Here is a 27,459-nt window from a genome sequence, read left to right as displayed (position 1 = left end):
ATCTTGTCTTATTCAATCCATGCTCTGCACCTTCCAGTATAAATCACCCCCCTTCTGCGGTTTACGCTATGGTCTTCTCGCGGTTCGTTCGCTAAGCAAACGCACTCCGATTTCGACGAAATTTTATGGGAACCTAGCTGGAACCCTAACCTACCTTGGGGCGAAATTTGGGATCCTATAGCCTTAGTTTGATAGGGTTTTGCTCAAACACGGGAGGTTCAGGGTACGGTCAAAATGGGGTGTCTACAAGTCCTTACATTGTCGATGAAGTCCTGCCTGAAAAAGCCGTAAGATTCCTCGATGAAAATGGAGAAAACTTAAATGAAACTACAAACCTGAATCAGTTAAAGAAATATTATGCCTAATACACCAGGATGCCATCTTTGATTGATTTGAGCTTTGAGCCAACAACCTACATGTTTAAAATCATTTGCAAACCCTTTGGGCCAATATAAAAAAAAAAACTTCTTTCTTTGACAAATTCAAATCAGGGTCATCTTTTATAACTTGCATCATAAAAGATACTGGACCTGAACTACGTTATGAGCTGATCCCTTTCTACAGGGTACGTAGGCAGCCTGTTCATTTCAGGTTCGGTCGCAACCTCTCGCAACCTTTTAAAAATAAATAAATAACAATCCTTGAAGTCCCAATGGGCGAACTACGCAAACCTGATTCCCATTTCTTCAGGGATACATAGGCAGTCTGGAGGGTCCAGATTCGGTTTAAATACATTCAAGCACATCAATGTTTACCTTGTTTGAACCTGAGCCTACCTGAAAGTCCTTCTGTTGTATTTAAGCCCAGGTTTGTAGAAAAACAGAAAAAAAGAAAAATGATGGAGTCTTAGACCCGCTAGACTGAAAACCCGTACGGGCGGTCTAGGCAAAAGTAAGGGTCATTCACCCGCTAAGTTGAAAACCCGAAAGGGCGGCTTGGGCAAAAATTAGGGTGCTGAGCCTGCTGGATGAAAATTTTGCAAGGGCAGACAATCCAGGCAATTTGGTCATGGCAGCGACTTCATGCAGAGAGGACACAGCTTCTAAAAGCCAGCTAGACTTTCATTTTTCTTTGGCATCACTCCAGTGTCTGAGTAAGCACCAGTAGAGCTTCCTTTGGTACTCTTTGAGTTAGGGAGGTTGAAACTAAGCAATCCAAAGGGATAATAACCATGACGGAAATACTGAAAAGAGGAATAAAACATCTTTAAACACGGTATTCAAAAGACTCTAAGAGTGGTGGACTTTTAACCATTTTAAAATATTTATCAGACTAAGAAGCAGATTTCAGTCTCTCTTAGTGTTGAAGTCATGTGTTTATAAACGTCATCGTTCATTGTTCGTCAAAGTCCTTCCTTTGTCGAGTCGAGTTCAAGTTTCGAGGTCTTGTTAGTCTAAGTTCTCCCAAAGCCGGGGTGATGAGTAAAAAAAAACCAGAGAAAAGAGAACATATGGCTCCTGTGTGCAAAATGCAAAGCAAAGCAGAGTTCAGAAGGTGACAGGCTGTTAGCCCATTTTCAGCATCAGCAGATGGCATAGATGAAAGAAGATTTTGAGCAGAGCTATATTCTTGTACTTGTAAAACTTTGTAAACCCAAGTGTGCATTAATGGAAGCCTTTGGCCTTTCTCTTTTTGTGTTGCTCTCTAATGAATATTTTTATGAAAGTAATCATACTAGGGGTATCTTTTATAACTTGCGTCATAAAAGATATCAAATAAGCAATGGTATTTGAGATGGATATTTTCATCAAATAGAGATTGGAGAAGTTTGAACACTCTTTGAGATGAACTCCTCGATCAAGTTGCTTTCTTTTGGAGTCGAGTTTCTTTCAAAAATCTTATCCCCAGAGGAGTCTAGAATTTGCCTCTGCAATCTTTAAACCTTAGCAGAATGATTTGCGTCTTTTGAAAAGGGTTACAACCCGAAAATTCCTTCAAGTTGCTTGAGCCTGATCTTTGGTAAAGATCATGCGCTTTTATGATTCTCTTCGGGAAGTGTTTCTTCCATCATTGACGTATATCTGAGATAATCTTTTTTATTTGCTTTTAATAAGGAAGAAATCAATAGATTCCGTGATTCATGGCCTAGTTCTTTTCTTCCATCTTTTTTATAAAAAAAAAACCTTTAGTTTACATTTGGTTTGACAAAAATTCTAAAATAGCTATAAAAGAATCCTTGAGTGATTGGTCTGTACTTGTTTGATTTGTACTCTTTGAGTATTTGATTTGTATTGGCTTTGATAAAGCCCAAAAAAAAAGAGAAGAGACTCATTGAGTGTTACAGACTCTGAGTGTTGGAGGTGTGCTTGAGACTCTTTGAGTGATTGACACCCTTTGAGTGTTGCAGACTCTTTGGGTAGTTGAGACTCTTTGAGTATAAAGGTTTCTGTGTGTGTTTGAAACTCTTTGAGTAGTTGAGACCCTTTGAGTGTTGCAAACTCTTTGGGTAGTTGAAACTCTTCGAGTATAAAGGTTTATGTGTGTGTTTGAGACTCTTTGAGTAGTTGAGACCCTTTGAGTGTTGCAGACTCTTTGAGTAGTTGAGACTCTTTGAGTATAAAGGTTTCTGTGTGCTTGAAACTCTTTGAGTAGTTGAGACCCTTTGAGTGTTGCAGACTCTTTGGATAGTTGAGACTCTTTGAGTATAACGGTTTATGTGTGTTTGAGACTCTTTGAGTAATTGAGACCCTTTGAGTATTGCAGACTCTTTGGGTGATTGAGATTCTTTGAGTGTTTTGGTTTCTTTGGGTGATTAAGACTCTTTGAATGATTAGTTTGAGACTCTTTGAGTAGTTGATTTGTGTTTCTTTGAGTAAATAATTTGACTCTTTGAGTGGTTGGTTGAGACTCTTTGAGTAATTAATTTGCATCTGTTACAATGATTGATTTGTACTTGTGCAATTGAAATGATTTATACTCTTTGAGTGATTGTCTTTCGTTTGTTTTTGTTAAAGCTTGAATTTAGAGATAAAAAGTGTCTGTGTTCGGTATTTGTGTGTTGTTAATAGGAGTTCTTGTGGGCTGGTTTAGATGGTTGGGTCGTGAGCGTTAGAGAGAGGCTATCTCTTTGAGATGTCATTATTTTCCTGTTAAGAGTTGGCGAGAGATTATTCCCCTATTTCTTGCAGTCTTAGAGTTACCTTTGTAAATACTGTTTTAGAACTAAAAACCCAAAAATTTGCTTTGCTTTGTTTTTGGGTCGATCAAAATGTGTTGTTAGTTCAGCTTTGACATTCACGCGTCAGGCACGCTCTGCCAAAGAGGGGCATCTATAGACACCCCATTTTGACCGAACCCCAAATAGCTTGGGTCAATTAGAAACCCTATTAGATTAGTGTTTTAGAGCCCCAAATTATGCCATATGGTAGGTTAGGATGCCATTTAAATCCATTTAAAATTTTGTTAAAATCTGTCGAGGTTTGCCTAATAAGGCGAGCATAATTCATGAGATAGTGTATACATAATGTAGCAGAAGGGGAGTGCTTTATCCGGTTCAGAGGGTGATCCGGTCAGCATATTTTGCAGTAGATAGGTGTTCCTGGGTAACTAAAGGGGCGCGAATTGGTATCTTATTTCATTAAAAACTCTTCTTGTGGATCACCCTTACTCATCCAAAACTAGTGCAAACATGACATGGGGGGTGTCCAACAAACTTAAGGGGGTCAAAAATTTTCTAAAAATCTATAAATAGAGGCTTAAGGCCTCATTTCTCACTAATTGGGGATTTTGCTAACCCTAGCAGAGCATATTTTTTAGAGAAATAAAACGAGAGATCGTCCAAACCCTAAATTCGTTCCTTTTTCTTCTCCGATTACAAGCTCTCTTCTCCGGTCATGCTTCGGCTAAGCTCTGGCCAAGCTCCGGTCAGCCCTCACTATGTTGATCTTCATCATTAGTCCCTTCTACTACTGTCATTCCTCTTTGAGCATCTTTTAAACCTCAGTTCAAGTTCTCAAAACCCTAGTTTAGACTATAATCTTTAGATCTATCTTGGAAAGCTTTAGGTCTACTCCTCATACGCTCAGATCTAGAATTTTGAGCGAAAATCATTGTCCTTGGGGGTCTAATCTGAAAAGTTCTGATCTGATCTTGCATTCTCGGATTTTGTAATCTCTATTTTGTTCTTCATCACCGCAAAGCATTGGAGGAGTATTGAGAGAATTGAGTATTTCAAAAGGAAGAAGAAAAGCATAATCAAGCTCGAAACTTAAAGAAAATAGATCGGAATATTAGCGAATTTTCTTCAGGCTTTGGTCAGTAATTCCAAGCGCAGCTCATTTGGTGTCTATTCAGTCTCTACATCAGCATTTCAGGTAATATTCCTATACGTTTAAATTTTGGGGCTAAAGCTAGTCATTAGTTCTTGCTTTAATTCATATGATGTAAGTGATGCTCGTTAAATAATTTGATATTAATGTATGTGAGTTCAGGTTTTAGATGCTAGATTGCATGATGAACAATTGTTTTTAGCTGAAACTTTAGGTTATTTTTTAAAAAGAAATAAAATGAGCTTTAAGATCGAATTTTTTTTTTTAATTTGCTTCAGCTGATTTTCTTTGGATTATAGATGTGAATGACAGTTGATTTAAGAGATAAAAATGAGTTTTGGTTTAGGCTTAGTCTGTTTCAAATGGATGACAAGGTTTTATTAATTAGCCAATCAGTTTTTTTACAGGCTATATCAGTGCATATTTGTATTATCTGAAATTGGTTTTAAGATGCTTCTAGGATAACAAAATATTATATTTTATAACACATTTGTTGGAATGGCTATGAAAACGTCCCTCCATTAGGCATTGGTCATTTGCAATATCAGATTTCAATCAGTATACCCTGAGTGTTTGAGAAATTTTAAAAAAAAAAAAAAAAGAATGTAAGAGTGAAAAGTTTTGGTTTTTGAACTCTTTTCTACTTGGTCTTTAAAGAAGAATAAAGGTGATGTGTCTATGTAACTTATTTTTCTTTATGTTGGCCTCTTGAATGTATATACAGAAAAGTGTAAGATGATACTCTGTTTTCTTGTTATTTTTAATGCCATCTAAAAATTCATTTGTATTTACACAGCTATGTTTTCATTTGGACCTTAATTTCAGCAACTAAAATTACTATGACTACCAACCTGTCCTAAGTCATTCGTTTGTTTTTGTCTTTAGGCTTTTCTATTTCACAAGTGTTATACTCTGTACAAGTAGCATTAAGGTTGCTCCAATGAGAAATTTTTACGCAGTTAGATGAATAGTTAATTTTTTTTTAGCATAAGTGACAGTGTAAGTTCAATTTATTTCGTGTATGTACTGTTATCTAGATAGACTATTTGCTTTCACACTTGGTATACTTAGTTGAAGTGAAGAAAATTTACCTGCTATAAGAGGCAAAGTAGCTAGTGTAATTATTAAATATGGCTATGCTGATAATATTTCTTCAAGATTAATTAGGGGTGGCTGATATCTACATTATTGTGTTCTTGAAAATGGCAGCCCTCATCTATTTATGCTACTAACAGCCCTCATCACTTTGATTTTGGTAACGATTGATTTGATATTTGCAGTCCTTTCTTTCATTTTGTACTTTGGCAGCCATCATCTCACTATGATATTGGTAGCCCATTTTTGCATTTTTCACATGTTTCTACCCTTATTTCCTTTTCTTTATAATTGATATTACCAGCCCTCTTACCTTATTCCTTAGCCCTGCTATGTATATGAGAGGGTTAAACCATGTGGAGTTGATGAGATGGGTGGTTTTATAAAGTAATACTATTTTCAAGAGAGCTATTAGGGAAGGGATTTATATTTCAAAGTAACTTTTATTTTTATTATGAAACTTCACCTGATTATTTTTCTTTGGAGGTTATTGTTGTATTTGGTGGAATTGATGAATTGGTCTAATCTGGTATGTCTATTAAATATAAGCATGTCATGATAATGCAGTTTTGTTTATGTTTGGTATTGGCATGACTAATGGCTGCCCAAATTGGTGAACTTTAATTCTTCATTGGCCCTTTTCCATACATATGAGAATTCATAGTGAAGTTAGAATAATCTAAAACAGCTCTTATCAACGTGGGTTCTTTTATTTTAACTAAGGTTCGTGTTCATTAACAGATTGCGTTTCAGTGAAATGTTTGAGAAAGTAATGAATGTCTCTTAGATAGTTGATAGAAATGGTTTGGTTTTTATAAAAAAAAAAATGTTTTGTTCTTATATCCTCTCAGGTCCTTTGAAACAGTGAGCTCATTTGAATACATTTGGGTTTAATTTTCAGTTTCACATATACTAGTATAAATTTCAGACATTATTTTTAATGAGGGGTGTGTTTAATTAATTTCAAACGTCAGTTGAGATGGATAGCATAAGAAATGTTCACATTGATTTGTTGAAACTATTCAGGCTGATGTCTAAAAGATTGTTATATGGAATAGTGTTAATCTTAATTTGATTATGTTGGTGTAGTAGATATTCTTTAAAATATTGATTGTACAGAGCTATTCGTTGGTATTATAAGTATGCCTGATAATATGCTAAAGTGATATGGATTCTCTTTATGGCATACTACTGTTGGATTTATTTTTTCATGAGTTGGTTAACTAGTTTACATATACGTCACTTGGACTTGAGTATATATATATATATATATATATATATATATATATAGCAGTATGAACAATAGGTTTTGTCAAAAGTAGTAGTGTAGATAATGATTGTAGAATGTTGGAGCTAGTGGTATCTTCTTTTTTTTTTTTTAGTGATGGATCATCTTATTACTGTCACATTTTGTTTATTTCATCGACTTGTAGGGTTAAATTTATAACCTCATTCTTTTATACCTAAGAATGTTCACTGGTTAGAGGATTTTTTTCTTTAAAAAATTTTGGTTTAAGACTCTACTTTAGCTTTCCTTCATTGCAAAGGCGATGAAGACGTTAGCCCAAGCCCATCATTTTAGGAGACTTACCAAGTTCTAGTATTATTTTCCCCTCATTTAGAAGATTGTCTTAGACTCTTAGATACCATGGAACCTTTTCAATTCATTGTGAGGCAATGACGGAGTTATCTAGAGCCCCCATTAGGAGACACTCTCTGTCTCAATAGGTAGTTCTCTTTTGGAGACAAGCCTCATTTAGAGCCTACCCTCAGGGAGGTTACCATGACTTTGATAGATAATGTACCCATAGGAGGCATGCCTTGCCTCATTCATAGAGGTCCTCTCTAAGTTGTACTCCAACTTGTACCCGTACTAGTTGACGACTAACTTGGTCCGTTAGTTGCCTAATCCCTTACTTTATCATTGCAAGTGCAATGATAAAGATACTTGGAGCCCACCTTTGTGTCTAGGAGACATGTCTTGCCTCATTTATAGAGCCCTTATTTGGAGACAAGCCTTGTCTCATTTAGAGAGTTTGCCCTTTAGGAGGCTTACCCAGCCTCATGTTAGAGTAACCCCTTTTTTTAGAGCGAGTCTTTGACTTATTTGCCTTCATTTTGGTAGTATTATTAGAGAGTCTCTGACTCATTTGCACTACCTCTTTAGTATTGTTAGTTAGGAGTTTCTCCTTTAGAGTTGTTACTTCATCTTGGTTAGAGACTAACTCAGTCTTATTAGAGCTTTGCTTACTTGGGATCTTAGATCATTTTCATTGTTCTTAGGACATTTGTTCACTTGTTTGTGGATTGTTACATCTTGTTTTGGGATACTAGTTTGTTGGTTTGGGGTTTCCCCTTTACCCAAGGGTGCTACTTTGTGTGGTCCCTTTGGCCTTTGACCAAAAGGGTGAAAGCATTTAAAATTTTAAAATCCAAGAACATTGAAATCATTTGAATTTAAAAAAAATATTGTAAAACTTTAAACTCCAAAAATATTAGAAACATTTGAAAATCAAAAACATTTGAAAACATCAAAAGCCTTAAATCATCTAAAGTGTTCAGTTTTTAGTAGTAGTTAGGAAAGTTTATTTTTCAAACTAAGTTGGCTTGATCCTCTTTCACGAGGTACGTAGTGCAGCTTGGGATCTTTATCTTAAGTCCAGCCAAACTTTGTAAATTGACTTTATAAATCTTTCAAACAACTTTAAAACCTTATTTTTTTCAAAAGGATCTTCCTCTAGAGTTAGGAGTCTGTCCTAAATAGAGAGTTTTGGAGTTAGGAGTTTCTCCTTGATATGTTGCTTAGTTGTTGTGTGTGTGGTTTGTGTTTGTGTTAGAGTTAGGAGTTTGTTACGCCTCCGTCCGGTGAGTCGGCGATTCACTTCACTGATTGATGACTAGGTCTAGGATGCGTTAGTGATCCCATTGTTTTCCTTATGACATACAGCTTAGTTACACATAAGTTGTAGGAACCACCTGCATTAGTTTAGGGTTAACCTGCATTTAGTTAGGGCATATAGGGTGTCCTAAAATCCACAATCCACTGGAATTTAAATAATCCAAAAGAAGCTTTAATAACTAGTCTGGTCTTTTAGGTCAAGTCTATGATAGAGATCTAGATGTCTTAGGCATCATAGCCTAGAATATGTGCGAAGAACTACTTGACTCTGATTCTTGTGTAGGCGGGGATACTTAAGCTTCTTTGGATGATCATCAGATCATCTAAGGACTCAGGTTTAGGCATTAGAGTCGTAGGATTTGTTGTTAGTACTTCAGGCCTTATGTTTGTATATTAATTATGATTTCTTCCATAGGATCATGATAGTGTGTGATCATTTTTTTACTTACTCACATGTTTAGCTGTAGTATCCACTTATTTACTTGTTTTGATTACATGCTTAGCTATAGTATTATCCTACTTATTCGTCTCGATTACATGCTTAGCTGTAACACTTACCTGCTTTGATTATCGGTTAGCTGTAGCGCTTTACTGCTTATCATATCTGTCATTTACTGCTTTCTAGATGTGATGTGTTAGGATTTTATATTATATTAGGCGCTATGTATTCGCCCCAATGTATATAGGCATTATGTATCCGCCCTTAGGATTTGTAGACACCCCCATTTTGCTACACTTTAAAAAAGTAAAAGATTCTGTAGTTTGTCAAGTTTCGAGTCTGTATTCCACTTAGATTAGGCATCTGCGCTTTTTATGGTAGATTTCGCCTCGTTGAAAGAATTTTGAAGTTGATTCGCGATCCTAAAGGTTTCTAGGGTGTTCCAATGGGTATCTAGAAGATGAAAATTCAAGTTTCCAAGCAAGCGAAAGAACCTGCTATTTTTAGAATTTTCGGGGTTTTCCTTAGTCTCGCCAAATTCTTGCACCTCGGGATAATTTGGTCTTTTCTTGTGTAATTATTTTGATCCCCGAAAGGTGTCTGAGAGATTATGAATGATTTCTTGAATTTTGAAAAACCTGCTAAACTTTGAATTTCTCAGGGGTTTCGCTTAATTTGGAAATTATGAGTGTTGAGGGCATTTTGGGTATTTTCAGGGGATACCAAATGATCATGTTTGATATTGCTCACCGAAAGGACCCAGCTTTAAAAGTTTCTATTTTTTAAGTTTGACCACAAAGACTTTCCATTTTTTTATCAATTTTTTCCTTTTATGGGTGAACCAATTGAGGGTATTTTGGTCGCATTTAAATGTGTAATGGTCAAATAGGGGAATTTTGGTCCGAAAAGTTCTTTTCCCAAAAAAAGATGGTTTGATCACGTGTTAGGGGTACACTATAAATATCAGATGAGTTGGGTTCAACAATAAAAATTTTGAATTTAAAGGATTTTATTGAATTTTCATTGAAACAAACCCAAAATACATGTCATAAGGCCTATTGGGCTAAAGCCCACAAGGTGGGTCCATGTGGACCCACCCATGTGGGTCGGCTACATAAGTGGGCGCCCCACATGAGGAGGCCACATGCAAAAACGTCTAATATGTGATGAGGTGGTTGGTGACATCATATTTGTTTTAGAAGAATAATAAAGAAATAAAGAGTTATAATTAGAAAGGGCTTGTATGGTCAGGTTACTAAAACTGCCATAACGTTTTACTGTTTTGTCTCAAAATTTTGTTAATATACTTGTTTCGAACGTCTCGAAAAGATCTACAACTTTCTAGTTGATGACGTTTCCTGAATCAGCATCTAAATAGGTCAAAAATAAGGTCAAACGTCAGGCAGTCCTTTTTGAACGAAAATCATTCATAAAAGCTAGTGTCCTATGTGAGAAGACTTCTAGATTTATCTTGAATGATCTCCATTGTGTAATTTAGCATTGCTTGGTTTGCAAGAAATCAATATTAGAAGTAAATACAATTTAGAAGGTAAGGAAAAAGCAAGCCATATGTGAGAATTAAAAACTAACTAAAGATAAGAGTCCTCACATTGGAAACATTTAAATCCAATCTAACCCTAACTTTTTCTATAAAAACAAAGCAAGCACAACCTTTGGCCTGGCTCTAAAAAAAAATGCATCGCTCTCTCTCTTCCTCCTTGGAATTTATTCCTCTCTTCAAGTGTGTTCACTCTCAAGTGTTCTTCACAAAAGGGATTCTTGAACTTCTTCTTCTTCTCCAAGGCATCATATAATCAAGGATTATTGGAGTGTTATTTGGATCTTTTTTAGCGTATAAAAGGGTTGGACAAAGTGTATATCTCGGATTACCAACCCTAGAGACAAGGATCGCGATCAACGGTAAGGATCTCTCTTCTTTGCGAATTAGAACAAGCATGCTAGGGTTTTATTTTTGAAATATCAAATCAATGAGTTTTCTTTTAAAATTCCAGTATGTTATAGTATAGATTAAAGGCTTTCAAAATCCAAAATTTCAACAAAAAATTAGTTTTCCTCCATATAAATATTAATTTTCTTTCTTTACTCTTCAATATGAGTTTAAATTCAATTTTCAAGGCAAGTTTTTGAAAACATAATCTTTTTCAAAAAACAAATTTTTTTTAGGTTAATAAAAATTTTAAAACTACTGGAAAGTGAAATTTTGGACCACGGTTTGACCGCCTCGATTTCTGTTTTATTTTTCGAAAGATAACCCGGCAAAGGGTTATGTCATGAAGAATAAAATGGAAAACGGGTCAAATCAAATCCAAATTTCATGAAAATTTGGTTCCAACCTGACTTTTGGATTTCCAGTTCACCATAAAAAAAATTAAATTTTTAAATTTTTTTAATCTGGTTTTAATTTATTTTAATTTTGGGTTATTTTTAATAAATATCAAATGATTTTAAAATTTATGAAACTTTTCAGAACTCATGTTTAATTATAAATTGAAGTTTTCAGGGAATAAAATTTTGAAAAAAATATTTTCTTTACTGTTTTCTAATCGATTCTTCGGTTTAAGTGCCGTAATTCTTTTTTGGAAATTAAATTGGTAAATTTTTTAAAAATTTCTTTACAAAGCAGTAACTTAGGTTACTGGAATGTTAGAGAAAATTTTTCAAATGGTTTTGCAAAGTTTTTGTTAGCCCAAGAGTTCCCCATGGGTTCACTCAATTACCTTGTTTTGATGATTAACAAACGCAAATTGATTAGTCATTTATGGACTAATTATTTGCCTTGACTGTTGTGCTATAGACAGGTAATTCACAGGTCAATCCATTCTAGCAGACACACAGATGGCCTAAGCTTGAAGATGAACCAACCAATGGACAAAGAAGCTAGAGCATTCTTGGACAAATCACACCTTGGAGGATCCACCAAGGAGAAGCTCAACATCATCCATATCAAGCATTAAACATACAGAGAAGTTCATGAAGGCCAAAGCTGGAGGATCAAGAACCTAATGAAAAGGACCAAGGAGCTTGTACCTCAACTTGAAGATGTCAAGCATGGAAGCTCAACCATAGAAGATCCCAGCTCAAGAGAAGAGTTCAAGAGAGTGATAGAAAGGGTAGAATGTATTCCTATCTCTCTTGCATTTCCTCTTATCAAGGCACATCTTAAAACCCCTAAAAATATATTTTTCAAAGAGACTAACACACCCTTTAAAGACTTAAATGGATAAGTGAATGGCCATGGTGGTGTACCAACATGTTGGGACCCATATGGCATTCAACACAAGAATGAACAAAACAAAGTTCCGAAGCAATAACCTGGACCAGCAACTAAATCCTATCAAAACTTATTTATAACATTTTCAAATATTTTTGAAAATATTTTTAACAGATAGCTCTCATTTTTCTCATATCCGTAGAGTATAAGAACATCGAAATCCGATGAGAAACGAATGAGATATGAATTTTTCAAATAGGACACTGTTTGCTGGAAATCCAGTCTCGGAACTCCGAGAATTATTCTCGGAGCTCCGAGCTCGGAACTCCAAGAACATTCTCGGAGCTCCGAGAAATGGTCCAGGTTCTAAAATTAAAAACTCTGTTTGTATTCTTGGAAATCTGAGAATTTGGTCGGAATTCCGAGAAATGTTCTCGAAACTCCGAGAACACTACGAACTCAAAAAAAAAATAGTCGTTGGAGGACCAACGGCTAGTTGACTGTTTGACCTGAAAATTACTATTTTGCCCCTAAAACGGTAATATGGTGTTGGGAACTTATATATACTCATTATATGAGTTCTAAAGACTTGATGAACATGTTCCAACCTTAACAAACCCTAGAAACTTATTTGCAACCATTTTTGGGTGAAGCGCTTAGAACTCGGTGGAGAAGGAGAGTCATTGTAAAGGTGGACGGGCATCCTTATTTAATTCCCTTGGATTGTAAAAGCCTTGGAGCCGGACGTCGTGGAGTCTCAATAGTGGAAATCCTCAAGTGCGACCTTGAGTAGAGTGGAGTAGGCAGTTTGCCGAACCACTATAAATCTTTATGTCACTTGTGTTGGTATTTCTCTATCTCTCTCTCCCTCTCACTCTCTTATTTATTTGTGCTTGTATTTTTACATATTTGGAATTGAGTGAGTAGTTAGCATTTTGGTTGTGATTGAATATTTGTACCGTGCTAACTAGGCTATAAATCACCTAATTAAGCTTGCTAATCAACAAGGGTTTTTGAACTAATATTAATTTGTAATATCGTTTAAAGTTCAAATATTTCAAACTTAATTAAACAAGGGATAAGTCTTGGGTGAAATTTTATAAAAAGTTTCTAAAAGGTAAAGTTTCATAAACATCCTATTCACCCCCCCTCTAGGTTGCCAAACCAAGTCACTCCTTGGATTTCAGTTTTACTATTGTTTTGTAATTTATTTTAATAAACGGGTTTCAATTCTTAGGAACTAAATTCTCCTTTTCTATTTAAAAATTAATTTTATTGAAGCGATTTAATTTTTAAGTTTTAAAATTTTGATAGAGAATTTTATAATCTATTATATATCTACTAGAATATTTTATTTGATTTTAGGATACCATTAGGTTTGCTTTTAAGTAATTCTTTGGTATCATCCGATTTTTGTGTGAATTTCAATTGGTATCAAATCGTAATAAAAATTCATGAAAGTCATACACTAATCTAATCACTGTAAGAGTTTGAGTCGATTTGAAATTGATATGCTATAGGTTACTGTGTTAATATATAATCTGATTTGAATTTTGAAAAATCAGAAATTGATATCAAACCTACTAATTCATGAAACTTTTCCAGTAAGCTACAATAATCTATATCTTTATTCTGTGAAAGTTTGGATTAATTTAAAATTGATATGCTATAAGTTACTGTGTTAATCTATGAACTGATTTGAATTTTGAGAAATCAGAAATTGATATCAAATCTTAATGACAGTTCATGAAAATTTTCCAATAAGCTATAATCATATATATCTCTATTTTGTGAAAGTTTGGATTAATTTAAAATTGATATGATATAAGTTACTGTGTTAACTTATGAACTCATTTGAATTTTAAAAAATCGGAGATTTATATCAAATCTTAATGAAAATTGATAAAAAAATTTCAGTAATCCACAATCATCCATATCTTGTTACTGGAAAAGTTTCAACGGATTTGAAGTTTGATTAGTTAGGCCTTCTGTGTAATCCTAGCAATCTGGTCTTAATATTAATAAATCATAATTTAATAGCAAATCAACACAAAAGTCAGTAAGAACCTCCAACAAATCTTAACTTTACATCATGAATTTAATCCTCAACTTGTTTGAAACCGAAACCATAGGGTTTATAGATCTCCCATGTAAATTCGTTATACCGCGATAGTCTAACTGCCGAGATCGCAACCACAATCGTATACTAATTACGATTAATCCTGCATAATTGGAGTGCGTAAATTATAGTATGATTTTGGCTCCGTGGTTCACTATCCATGGAAATCCCAAGAAACATGCCAGGCAATAAGATAATATAACTTACATGATAAATTATACAAGGGTTGAGAGGACGATTCCCATCCATGGTTGCGATTCTAGGCCAAAACTGGCAAACCATAGAACCTTTGGTATCCCTTAGATATTTACGAATCGAAAATCCTTAAAAATAAAAAATCAGTCAATCTAAAAATCACCAATATCAACAAATTGAATTAACTTAATCAAAGTCTTATGAGCCGTTGGATTGCGGTCTCCTATCGTAGGAACCTTTTAGGGCCCCTTAGGAACACTTATGTCACGTTGTATCCTAGGTTTTAGGGGAGTTCAGCCTCATCACTGCCGTTTGATATGGATAGCAGCCGTGCCATAGATCTAGTTACACTAGTAACCCAATTTTTCCTTAGGACAAACCTAGTTACCTAGGATGTAGGTTAACCTGCATTAGTCTAAGGGACGACTTGCACTTAGATAGCACCATATAGCATCTTAGATGAAGTCCTAGGATAATAAAATCTTCAACTTGAATTAAACAATTTCTCTTAAACTGTTAAAACAGTAAATCCAGTCTAGATAGGTGTCCTAGATGAATTAGGCATAAGTAGCTTAGTTCAGGTGCACCGAACTACGATCGACTCTGATTCCAGTGAGGCTAGGAACGTAGACAACTTAGATACTTGAGTGGCATACCAATCCCGAGTCGGCTCCACACATAAGTGGTGGGGTTTTGTATATTAATCCTTAAATTAAAAGTAATTAAATCACTTAGGACTTTCCATGAAATTAGAATTTTAGGAGAGCTTTCACTTAGATTAAATTCAAACAAATTAAGAAAATCAAGATACACATTCAGGAATTACATTAAAATCTGATTTTATGATGCATGTCATGTAGTTCGCACTCAAGAGAGTTAACTATTGGAATTGAAGACCGGATTATCGGGCGAGGATGGTGCATGTGGTGGTAACTCACCATACCTTCCATTCTCATAACCAGGTAACGAGTTTAGATTTCTGGTTATTTATGGGTCCTAGATCCCTCATCTAGGCGGCAACTTTGTCATTCTTCTTTGTGTGAAATTCGGATTCCTTTAGTGATCCCAAGTTCACGGAAAGGATGAATTAAATCACACCTTGCTAGGCTCGCCGGCTTACCCCTGTCCTTGTGGGTACTGGGTTGCAGGTTTGTTTGCACCCTATGGCTTGGTTGTTGCCGGCTAGTTGGGTAATCAATAATAAATAAAAAAGGCACACGCCAATCGCGTGGGTACGAGAGACAAAGAGAGAGTATGGCGCCTCGCGCGCTCGCAACCCTCTCGCGAGATCGGGTCCCACTGACTGACGACTCTGTTGGGGACCACCTAACTTCATTAAAATTTCAAAGGATAACTCATTTGAATCTATTTTAATTGGCTCATGAAAACTCTATCTTATATGTTTGCTAGATTAGTTCTTTTGTCTTGCTTTATTTTCTCATCACATCATACTCAAACTTAATCTAACAAAACCTGAAGGCATCATAGATTGCGCAAACATATTGCACACAATTACATCACTTGCATCTAAATCCCTGCATCTCACATGCACACACGTCTTTTTAGGAACCCGAAGTGTTATCTAGCATGGTTGACTGGAATTTCATCACCTAGTGCCTCTGTGCTAGAGAAGCATTTCACCCTTAACCTAGTACATTTATGGTGCGTAAACAGATTCATTGGTTCACGTACTGATACGCCGGACACTGGTACAGTATATCGAACACGGATTCACGTTAAGGGAACTCTTGGCCTTACCCCTAGATTAACCCACACATGCATATAGTATACGAACACACGTACATCACGTGTGTGAGCCTACCTTAGGATATCCTACCCATTTGTGTCTAGATTAGGCCGTAGTCCATCTTCCAATGGCTACGATCGGTCCTTAGGTACACAAACAAAGTCAAGAGTCGAGATTCTTTCTCCACTCTGCTAGATTAGGATTAGGGTTGATGCCTTCAGGTAACCCTTGTTAAAATATAAAAAGATGAAAAAACTTTTTATTTGGGATTAGGATATAAATCCCACATTTCCTAAGTTCTCATAGGATTAGTCATTCCTGATCTACCAGTTGAAAGCAATCCTATGCAATCTCATCTAATCTTTTGATCGTGTGTCTTTCATTCTTCTATCATACGATTCGATCATATCTTCAAACAATCCCCTAACTGCCAGGAACAGAGTCTCACAATCTTTCGATTATGCAATCCCATGATCTGATCATACTTGGTCCAGATGATCCAATCTTGTTTTTATCATTGGTCTCTTCCCACTCTAGGGGTAGCCTGTTACAAGATTATTTCGATAAGCCCCTCAGAGTCTATTCCCATGACCCTTAAACTAGGGGTATCCCCTAGTGCATTCGTATCGCCATCATCGTGTCTCAGTTATTATAGGATTCATTCTATCATTTCAATTGCTTGTTTAACCCATAATCATCTTTCAGTCGTCACTCCTTGAATGTCAAGCTTACATCCTATGTTCCTTGTTTCCATTCCAAAAGCTGTCATAGGCATGTCCATCATTTCTCGGGTTGGGATCAATTCATTATTACAAATGAGGTCTGGCTCTCCACAAGCTTCCGTTGTTAATCCAGATTCTGCACCACCTCCTGCGTCAGCTCCTATGGCCGAAAGCTCGAGAAATACCCAGTCCAATACCACTCCTGATACCTTGGCTCTTATCCTCCAACAATTGCAAGAGCTTAAAGAAGAGAATCGCTGTATCATGGCTCAATTGAATGGGATATTTGGCTCAGCTGATGTTACCTCTAAAGGCAAAAGCCCTAGCTTCTCCATGGCTCATGGGTGTTCTCAAAATTCTGCGGCTATGAATTCTGAAAGATTGATTGTGAATCTCTCTAAACAAGTGGCCACCCTCGCACAGAAGATTCATCAAATGAAGCAACAAATGCAGACAAATTATTTCCACCCTCAGGACTCCAAGCACCAAGCTGATAAAGCGCAAAGCTTTGTTATATGGAACTCGGCCAGCCAAAGCTCTAAGGAACCACTTGAGTCTCTGACTCATGAGCATGATCATGGAGGACCATCCAAAGCAAATCACATAATCGAGCTCAGTAGCAGTGACAGTGACAGTGATTCAGATGTCGGAGGAGATCTAAACGTAGTGTTGCCAGAAGGATTCCTTGATCCTTTGTCGCCGGATGATCTCGATGCTTAGACGACCCAGGGTTAATAAAAGGAACAGTTCTAGTTATGAGCCAGCCCTCTCCGAGCCTCCAAAGCCAGACAGTTGCAACAGTTTCAGTCCTTTTATTATTTTAATTAAGTCCAGTCATGATGTCGAGTTCGGTTATCGAGTGCAGTCTTCTAAAAGTTTGAATAAATTCCTAGTCTAGTTGAGTCTTTTCTTACTTTTATTTTTGAGTTAAAAATATGAATCCTGAGTCTGTTCAGGATAAGTCTTATCAGATGTAGTCATTTTCAATTCAATGAAATTTGCTTTCTCTATACATTCCAATGTCTGCTTCTGACTTTAATAAACAATGAGAATAATACTCCCTCCTCGAATGAGAAAAGATGCCGACGAAACCCCTCTTGAGTTGCAGCCTATGCTCAAATAAGAGGAGGAGCGCCGAGCCCAGCCTCTAAAAGAGGAAATTGAAATGATAAACATTGGCACTGAAACTTTAATTCAGTATATGCCTGTTGGAAATACATTGCCCTTTGAAGAGTGTAAAGGATTGGTAAACCCATTTTGAGGATAAAGAGATGGTCCAGTAAGCGCTACCATTAATGCCAGGAGAAAGACCTAGATAGAAGGTTCAAGAAAGAATGAAGGAAGTGAATGTCACATGTTATACAAGGGGCATGGATTGGAAAAAACTTCCATATCTCTAGTCAATGGCCCTGGTCACTGGTTTCACTGGTGATAATGAAAACCCATCGAATTCAATATGAAAAGTACGAGAGCAATCATCTCAGAGCGATCATCAAAATATTAAGGGACACCGATTCAAGGATGAAAGGATGTCAAAAAACCAGTATGCACTCTCAAAGTCAAAGTACTTAACAATATCCAGAAGGAAGAAGAATCATTATCTCTTCCAGGGAAATGCCGTCAAACTCCGTGAAAAAGAAAAAATAAGCACCAGAGGTACTCTAGTAACCTAGATCGATTCCAATTCTGAACATCGGGAGGCCTCCTTTGGCCGAATAAATTCCAAAATCATAACTCAGCGTTAAACGAATACCGGTTTGCAAACCCTTTGAGCCTGAATAAAATTTTCTTAAAAACCCATCAAACTAGGGCCCTGACCTACGCGAGACCTGATCCCTACACTGGAGTACGTAGGCAGCTCGGTCAAACCGAGTTCGGTTATTACAAAAGGAATAAAATCCAATAGCTCCAGAATTGAAAAAAAAGAGAGGAAAAGAACAAGTTCTCAAAGAAAAGAAAAGAAGAAGAAAAAAGAGGGACAAGTTCCAAAAGAAGAGAAGTCAATCATTCTAAAAAGAAAGAAAAAAAAGAAAAATCAATTAACCTTCAGACAATTTACCTTCAAACTAGGGGCATTCGCCCTAAACTACGCACGACCTGATTCATACCCTGGGATACGTAGGCAACCTGTTCACAGGTTCGGTCGAAATCTTTGCAAAACCTTAAGTCATTCTTTAAAAAGCCCTATCCACCTATAAAGTCCTTCAGATGTTCAAAATCAAAGATCTAGGCCTAAAAAAAATGAACAAGAAAAAAGAACGAAGTTTGAAGATCTGCTAGACTGAAAACCTGAAAGGGCGGTCTAGGCAAAATTTAAGATCATTCCCCTGCTAAGCTGAAAATTCGAAAGGGCGGCTTAGGCAAAAGCTAAGGGGATAGCTTGCTGGATCGAAAACCTAGAAAGGTGGTTCAGGCTAAACTTAAGGCTAACACGCTCCGCCAAGTTAAAACCCCCGAAGAGGTGACTTGGTCACGGTAAGAGAATCATTATAAGAAGGCTACAGCCGGTATCAAGACTGAATATCAACAGAAGTTCAGGCAAATTCAAGTGTCATCCTCAAAACTCGAGGCATTGAATCTAAGCAATCTTAGGAGTCGTAATTAAATTCTTGAGGCATTACTGTTTTAAGGAAGAAGTCCAGTGTTTACCAATTGAGAAACTATTCCTCGAAATGATAGACTTACCAAACAAAATATTAACTAAGTCAGAAGCATCACTCTATTTGTCAGTATAGTCACTCAATCTTTGTTATTCTAAGTTCACTCATTCAGAGCTCCTTAATCCTTTGAGTGGTGCCTTTTATCTAAGTTTTCTCTTTAGAAATAGTCAATCGTCGTCCTTGTGTCCAAATGATGCGACTGTCTCTGTGAAGGAGGCCCAGCCTCGTCAGCTCCCTGCGATTGTACCTGAAAGAGCTCGAGAATCTAGTCAAACAGCTTCATTTCAAAGAAGATCAGCTCAGAAGAATTCAGAAGTAGAAACATCAGAAAGCCCAGTTCCCATAAGAAGATCATACCCCAGGAAGGCACCTTAAGCTTGGAAGAGCCTCAGATGCAATGGTGGTTAAGCCAATTTCTCAGAAAGATGAACCATTAAAATTCAAAATTTCCTTCCAGTTAGTTAAATACTATCCTGGTCAAGAAATGTTTATCTAAACACCAGTCAAGAGGCAAATCCCACTTTTCCATGTTAGTATCCAAGAGAGCCGTTGTTCTAGATTACCAATATCAGGTATTTAGATCAAGGTTTCAGTTATCAAAATTCCCAGAAGACAAGACCAACAGTCTCTTTGCGTAAAATCTTGTTGAAGCTTCATGAAAGTGTTCCTAAACCATTCTCGTTAGTCATACTTCTTCGTTCCTAAGGTTTGTTGTCTCGACATTCATCAAAGTCTTATTTTTCTATATCTTTATCTGGCACGATCTCTATTATCCCTAATTTCATTGATTTCAAAAAATCTAAAATTCATCAAATCCAGTCTTACATCAAAATTCAAATTCATCAAAAATCTCTAAATTCTTCGTTGTTGAATTCATCAAGCGAAGCTATCTCGTTTCTTAGAGCCCGTTTGAGAACGGTGTCTCATTTTTCGAGTCCATTTGGGAATGGCCTCTTATCTTCTTCGAACCTGTTTGGGAACGGTGCCTCATTTTTTGAATCCATTTGGGAATGGTCTCGTTTCTTCCAACCCGTTTGTGAACAGTATCTCATTTTTCGAGTCCAGTTGGGAATGGTCTCTTAAAATTCTTCGAGCCTGTTTGGGAACGGTGACTCATTTTCCGAGTCCAGATGAGAATGGTCCCTTAAAATTCTTCGAGCCCGTTTGTGAACGATATCTCATTTTTCGAATTCATTTGGGAATGGTCTGTTCTCTTCTTCGAGCCCGTTCATTGATTTCAAAAAATCTAAAATTCATCAAATCCAGTCTTACATCAAAATTCAAATTCATGAAAAATCTCTAAATTCTTCGTTGTTGAATTCATCAAACGAAGCTATCTCGTTTCTTAGAGCCCGTTTGAGAACGGTGTCTCATTTTTTGAGTCCATTTGGGAATGGCCTCTTATCTTCTTCGAACCTGTTTGGGAACGGTGCCTCATTTTTTGAATCCATTTGGGAATGGTCTCGTTTCTTCCAGCCCGTTTGTGAACGGTATCTCATTTTTCGAGTCCAGTTGGGAATGGTCTCTTAAAATTCTTCGAGCCTGTTTGGGAACGATGACTCATTTTTCGAGTTTAGTTGAGAATGGTCCCTTAAAATTCTTCGAGCCCGTTTGTGAACGATATCTCATTTTTTGAATTCATTTGGGAATGGTCTGTTCTCTTCTTCGAGCCCGTTTGGGAATGGTGTCTCATTTTCCGAGTTCATTTGGGAATGGTCTCTTATCTTCTTCAAACCCTTTGTGAACGGTGTCTCATTTTTTTGAGTCCATTTGTGAATGGTCTCATATCCTCTTTGAGCCCGTTTGTGAACGGTGTCTCATTTTCTGAGTCCATTGTGAATGGTCTCTTATCCTCTTTGAACCCGTTTGTGAACGTTGTCTCATTTTCGAGTCCATTTGTGAATGGTCTCTTATCCTCTTTGAGCTCGTTTGTGAACGGTGTCTCATTTTCGAAGTCCATTTGTGAATGGCCCCATATCCTCTTTGAGCCCATTTGTGAACGGTGTCTCGTTTCCAAGTCCATTTATAATTGGTTTCTTATCCTCTTTGAGCCAGTTTGTGAACGGTGTCTCATTTTCCGAGTTCATTTGTGAATGGTCTCTTATCCTCTTTGAGCCCGTTTGTGAACGGTGTCTCATTTTCCGAGTTCATTTGTGAATGGTCTCTTATCCTCTTTGAGCCCGTTTGTGAACGGTGTCTCATTTTTCGAATCCATTTGTGAATGGTCTGTTATCCTCTTTGAGCCCGTTTGTGAACTGTGTCTCATTTTCTGAGTTCATTTGTGAATGGTCTCATATCCTCCTTGAGGCCGTTTGTGAACGGTGTCTCATTTTCCGAGTCCATTATTGAAAAGCCTCATATCCTCTTTGAGCCCGTTTGTGAACGGTGTCTCGTTTTCCAAGTCCATTTGTGAATGGTCTCTTATCCTCCTTGAGCCCGCTTGTGAACGATATCTCATTTTCTTCTAAAAACCATTTGAGAACTATCTTTGTTCCTTCTCTTCAGAATTCATTCGAAAATGATATATCATTCTCTCATTGCCCGTTTGTGAACGGCACCGCATCGGGATTATTTTTCATTCTAAGTTGTGTGATTTTCGCTCTTAGATTGAACTCATTTCTCCATTTATTCTGAGCCACCAAACTCAGGGTGTTCAAAGTAAGTGACTCTTTTAATTTTTTTAATTCTAGGACTTCATCTATGGTTTTGCATTAGGAAGCATTTAGGTTGCATCGCGAGTAGTGAATATTTTTGTTGATTAAAGCTACGCAAAATGGTTCTATCACTTTCGCTTTGGCATTTGATGACTACGTCATCTCTACCAAAGAGGGGCATCTGTAGACACCCCCATTTTGCTACACTTTAAAAAGTAAAAGATTCGGTAGTTTGTCAAGTTTCGAGTCCGTATTCCACCTAGGATTAGGCATCTGCGCATTTTAGGGTAGATTTCGCCTCGTTGATGGAATTCTGAAGTTGATTCACGATACTAAAGGTTTCTAGGGTGTTCCAATGGTATCTAGAAGATGAAAATTCAAGTTTTCAAGCAAGTGAAAGAACCTATTATTTTTAGAATTTTCGGGGTTTTCCCTAGTCTCGTCAGATTCTTGCACCTGGGGTAATTTGGTCTTTTCCTATGTAATTCTTTTGATCCCTGAAAGATGTCTGAGAGATAATGAATAATTTCCTGAATTTTGGAAAACCTGGTAAATTTAGAATTTCTCAGGGATTTCGCTTAATTTGGAAATTCTAAGTGTTGTGGGCATTTTGGGTATTTTCAGGGGATACCAAATGATCATGTTTGATATTGCTCACCGAAAGTACCCAACTTTAAAAGTTACTATTTTTTAAGTTTGACCACAGAGACTTTTCATTTTTTTTACTATTATATTTCCCTTTAGGGGTGAACCGATTTGAGGATATTGTGGTCGCATTTGGATGTGTAATGGTCAAATAGGGGCATTTTGGTCCAAAAAGTTATTTTCCCAAAAAAAGATGGTTTGATCACGTGTTAGGGGTGCACTATAAATATCATATAGGTTGGGTTTATCAATAAAAATTTTGAATTTAAAGGATTTTATTGAATTTTCATTGAAAAAAACCCAAAATACATGTCATAAGGCCTATTGGGCTAAAGCCCACAAGGTGGAGTCCATGTGGACCCACCCATGTGGGCGACCACATAAGTGGGTGCCACACATGATGAGGCTACATGCAAAAACGTCCGACATGGGATGAGATGGTTGGTGACATCATATTTGTTTTAAAAAAATAATAAAGAAATGAAGAGTTATAATTAGAAAGGGCTTGTATGGTCAGATTACTAAAACTATCATAACTTTTTACATCTTTATCTAATAAATTTGCGAATATACTCGTTTCGAACGTCTCGAAAAGATCTACAACTTTCTAGTTCATGACTTTTCTTGAATCCGCGTCTAAATAGGTCATAAATGAGCTCAAATGTTAGGCAGCCCTTTTTGGACGAAAATTATTCATAAAAGCTAGTTTCCTATGTGAGAAAACTTCTAGATTGATCGTGAAGGATCTTCATTCTGTAATTTAGCATTGCTTGGCTTGCAAAAAATCAATATTACAATTTTTTCAGTAATCCACAATCCTCCATATCGTGTTACTGGGAAAGTTTCAATGGAGTTGGAGTTTGATTGCTTAGGGTTTCTGTGTAATCCTAGCAATCCGGTCTTAATGTTAATAAATCATAATTTAATAGCAAATCAACACAAAAGTCAGTAAGAACCTCTAACAAATCTTAACTTTAAATCATGAATTTAATCCTCAACTTGTTTGAAACAGAAACCTTAGGGTTCATAGATCTCCCATGTAAATTCGCTATACCGCAATAGTCTAACTGCCGAGATCGCAACCACAATCGTATACTAATTACGATTAATCCTGCATAATTGGAGTGCGTAAATTATAGTATGATATTGGCTCTGACGTTCACTGTCCATGGAAATCCCGAGAAACATGCCAGGCAATAAGATACTATAACTTACATGCTAAATTATACAAGGGTTGAGAGCACGATTCCCATCCATGGTTGCAATTCGAGGCCGAAACTGGCAAACCATAGAACCTTTGGTATCCCTTAGATATTTAGGAATCGAAAATCCTTGAAAATAAAAAATCAGTCAATCTAAAAATCACCAATATCAACAAATGAAATTAACTTAATCAAAGTCTTAGGAGCCGTTGGATTGCGGTCTCCGATCGTAGGAACCTTTTAGGGCCCCATAGGAACACTTACGTCACGTTGTGTCCTAGGTTTTAGGGAGTCCTAGAGTTAGGAGTCCAGCCTCATCACGGCCGTTTGTTATGATTAGCAACCATGCCATAGATCTAGTTACACCAGTCACCCAATTTTTCCTTAGGACAAACCTAGTTACCTAGGATGCAAGTTAACCTGCATTAGTCTATGGGACGACTTACACTTAGATATGACCATATAGCATCTTAGATGAAGTCCTAGGATAATAAAATCTTCAACTTAAATTAAATAATTTCTCTTAAACAGTTAAAACAGTCAATCCAGTCTAGATCGGTATCCTAGATAAGTTAGGCATAAGTAGCTTAGTTCAGGTGCACCAGACTACGATCGACTCTGATTCTAGTAAGCCTGTGATACGTAGGCAACTTGGATACTTGAGTGGCATACCAAGCCAAAGTCGGCCCCACACCAATGCCAGCGGATCTTGAGTCTTTTGAAAGAGTCTTTTTACCAGTTTACCTTTGTGAATGTCATTTTAGAACCAAAAACTCCAAAATTTGCTTTTCTTTATTTTCGAGTCGATTAAAATGTGTTTCATGTTCAGCTTTGGCATTCGTGTGTCAAATACACTCTGCCAAAGAGGGGCTTACTGTAGACACCCCATCTTGGTCGAACCCCTTTTATGTCTTGTTTTAAATAAATACCCTAATAAACTGGTGTTCTGAGGTCCCAAATTGTGCTTTAGGCTAGCTTAGGGTCCCACCAAGGTCCCTGTAAAATTTTGTCAAGGTCCAAGCATGTTTGCCTCGCGAACGAACCTAGACAGTATCGTGGTGCAAGTTCAGCATGGGGTGAATGTATCCTGAAAGGGGGTCATATTGTGGAAATGAGGTCGCCTGGCCAAAAGAAAGTAGGAGGGGGGCCAAATATACTATGTAGGGGCTGTCCATGGAAGAAGGGGGGTGAAATACATCATTTCCCATGTAAAGGAGGACATTCTTGGGAATTTATGTTGCTTCCCTCACAAGCAATCTTTGGTGGCCGTTAGATCAGATCAAAGGGTTAGGAATCATGTATAGCTGAATGAATTTTCGCCCTGTTTTCTCCTTGGGCCAACCCTGCTAACAAAAATGAATAGTTATAAATATACCAAAAGGGCTGTCTCGGAAGAAAAGCGGTGTGTGAATTTGTCATTTTCCTCATATAAACCCACTGAATTAGGGTTTGAGGAGGGGAGGATCTCATTTTTCGTAACAGAGAGAGAGAAGGGTTTGCTTTCTTCTCCGGCAAATCCATCAGACATCCGACCCATATCCATCTCCTATCTTCTTCTTCTTCTTCTCCTTCCCACCACCAGCCGAGCCACCCACTTCCATCTTATTCTTCTTCTTCTTCCCCAAATCCACCACCATCTCCAACAGCCACCACTCCCACCTTTCAAACCCACTTCATTTTCATACCCATTTGTTCAACCTCCATTAAAATCTGCCCACCACGGTCCATTATTTGACCTCTCCCATGGCCTTAAACCCTTGTATATCAATCTCAGAAGAATTTTGGTTTAGGATTACAAGCAACAAGAAGGCAGTTTCAAGGATTTTGAAAGAAGAGAAGAAAGGGCTGTGCAATCACACTCATCACCATCTCAGATCCGACCATCTTCTCCGGCCGGATTACTGGAATCCGGCCAAGCCACAGTCTCTTTTTCTATCTCAGATTTTGGGGGTTTTATTTTCATTAGAGAAACAGTGTGAGAGAGGAGAGATTGGCAGAGAGAGAAGATAGGGAGCCACCGTCCCCACCTTCAAACCCATTATCATTCCGCCATCTCCACCACCATACCTTCATCTCCCCTATCAAACCCTCTTCCATTTCAATCCCAGCCACCATCTCCTTGCCCCATCTTTTCCCATTTACAGTCACTTCCATCTAATTCCCAACCACGACCACCTCTGCAAGCTGATCTAACCCCTTTGAAAGCTGACTCCATCTTCCATCTCCAATCAGCTATAGGCCTATTTCTACCCCATTTTTTTCATCTATTAACGTCCATCACAACAATTCCCCATCGCCATTAGCCATCGAAGAAAGGAGCATAGAATCAATAGTTCGGTTAGCTCACGAGATCCACTTCGTTTCTACAATTCGATAACTACCATCATTATCAGTTCAAGTAATGTTCTACCCTCTTCTGGGGTTTTATATTTGTGTTAACATGCTCTGGAAAATGGCATGGAATTGGTTGTTGCATCTCAAATAATCTCTTAAAATAATTTCTAGTCATTGAAATTTTTGAGGTTGGGAAGAAATTGATCTCAAGGGTCTTCTACCTAGTCATGACTTGTTTAAAATGATACATCTGATGCTATAATCATAGGCTATATTGTTAATGTTTTATGTCATTGAATTAATTGGGGGAAGAGTACTTAGACCTAAAAATGATTGTTGGATGTTAGGGGTTCCAAATGCCTGCACGCATGTTTTTTTTTTTTTTTTTGTTGAATGGCTTTAAAGGAAAAGATGAAGTTCTGAACTTGTTTTTTGTTCCAGCATCCCTTAGTGTTAAAATTTTGAGTTACACATTTAGATAGCCCTATGATCAGTTTATGACGCCTAATTAATTCTCGAAACCCAAAGCGAATAGGATCTTAGACATCTGTTTTCTTTGTTCATTATTCTCCTGAAATTTAGTTACAAAGCTGAGGTGTGACAAATTGTCCTCCTTTGGAGCTTGTATTATTTCCCCTAATATCTCAAGTTGTGACTCATGATCATTAGAAGATTGCTTGCTTATCACAGGCCTGAGGATTGGGTCATCAAAAGGCTGAAAGAAATGTGGCGAGTTCGTTTTAATATCCGAGCTATTTTGTCCCAACTAAAGGCATTCCTCAGTTCTAATGGATCCAGCATTATTTAGATCACTCATCGGCTTATACATTTTAAGCATTCATCAGCTCAGGGGATTTCATGGAATTGGGAGCTTGGGTCAAACTTTCTGTATTTAGTGTGATTTTGGTTTTCATTTCCCTTGAGGCCTTGCTGTCACCATAACAATTAAAGATGAGGGCAATGAGTTTACTGTTTGAATTCTTTCATTATCTAGTCGCTCTTAGATTTTAATGATTGTACAAGGGAATGGGGCTTACTTGTTTTTATACTATCCTTAAGGGATGCACCTAGAATTCAAAGGATGTGCATGGAAGTACGTTAATCTTTAGGGACCTAACAAATTGTGCACAACATTTGATCCCTATATTGCAACCACAATTGTTGGGTTATGTTCCTTTAAATTCAGACATGTTGAATCGTTATTTGTTCATACACGTTTGAAGCATTCATTATTTTTTTTTATAGTCA

General features: G+C 37.1%; 2 long non-coding RNA genes across 2 annotated transcripts in view; both read left to right on the top strand.

Moving 5' to 3' along the window:
* LOC143858772 (uncharacterized) overlaps nt 1-27,459 on the top strand; it is a 67,197-nt gene that overhangs the window by 14,849 nt on the left and 24,889 nt on the right. The window lies entirely within an intron of this gene.
* Nucleotides 3,505-27,459, top strand: LOC143858771 (uncharacterized). The gene is made up of 2 exons (XR_013239036.1): nt 3,505-4,313; nt 26,902-27,459. It is a non-coding gene; the product is annotated as an uncharacterized LOC143858771 (long non-coding RNA).

This window comes from Tasmannia lanceolata, unplaced genomic scaffold (assembly GCF_043159265.1).
Source record: "Tasmannia lanceolata isolate RefF3 unplaced genomic scaffold, GAP_Taslan_0.1 ptg000026l, whole genome shotgun sequence".
In the NCBI taxonomy this organism is placed as follows: domain Eukaryota; kingdom Viridiplantae; phylum Streptophyta; class Magnoliopsida; order Canellales; family Winteraceae; genus Tasmannia; species Tasmannia lanceolata.
This window is presented reverse-complemented; position numbering and strand designations above follow the sequence as displayed.